This window comes from Callospermophilus lateralis, chromosome 5, assembly GCF_048772815.1.
Source record: "Callospermophilus lateralis isolate mCalLat2 chromosome 5, mCalLat2.hap1, whole genome shotgun sequence".
Classification (NCBI taxonomy): domain Eukaryota; kingdom Metazoa; phylum Chordata; class Mammalia; order Rodentia; family Sciuridae; genus Callospermophilus; species Callospermophilus lateralis.
In genome coordinates, this window is record NC_135309.1 from 46,178,613 (window position 1) to 46,179,287 (window position 675).

Below are 675 nucleotides of genomic sequence, written 5' to 3' on the forward strand. Positions count from 1 at the left end.
CCCCAGTACTTTAGAAGGCTGAAACAAGAGAGCCGCAGGTTCAAAGACAGCCTCAGCAATGTTGAGGTGCATAGCAATTCAGTGAGACTCTGTCTCTGATAAAATACAAAATAGGGCTGGGGATGTGGCTCAGTGGTTGAGTGCTCCCAAGTTCAATCCCTGGAACCAAAAACTAAAATAAAATCACCCATGATGTTTATGTCGCACTTTTAAGCTTACAAATCTTTTTCTTTTTCTTTAATATGGAATGCTTCACAAATTTGCACGTCATCCTTGAGCAGGAACCATGCTAATCTTCTCTGTGTATCATTTCAATTTTACTACATATGCTGCTGAAACAAGCACTTAATCTTACAAATTCTCCATGTCCATAATTTCTTCTGACTCAAGATAACATTCCCCTGAATAATAACTCCTATTTCTTGAATTTTTACTCTGGGCTAGACCCTGAACTCTGAAGTTCACATGAATCACTCTTATTGAATTCTTAACCTTATGCAGGTTATGTGAGAGAATTGAGGTTCTGAGAGTTAAATAACTTGACCAAGGCCATAGGTAGTAAATGACAGAGCTGGAATTTGAACCCAGGTCTGCCAAACCCCACAGGCAACTATTTGTTATTGTACAGGGCAGGCTCTATCCCTATCTTATTACCTTTATTTTAGAGAGAAGCTA

The 675-nt window shown here is 39.0% G+C and overlaps 1 non-coding gene across 1 annotated transcript; it reads right to left on the reverse strand.

The window, feature by feature from the left end:
- Positions 1–236: 236 nt before the first annotated feature.
- Positions 237–345, reverse strand: LOC143400635 (U6 spliceosomal RNA). The gene has a single exon (XR_013091533.1). It is a non-coding gene; the product is annotated as a U6 spliceosomal RNA (small nuclear RNA).
- Positions 346–675: the final 330 nt, after the last annotated feature.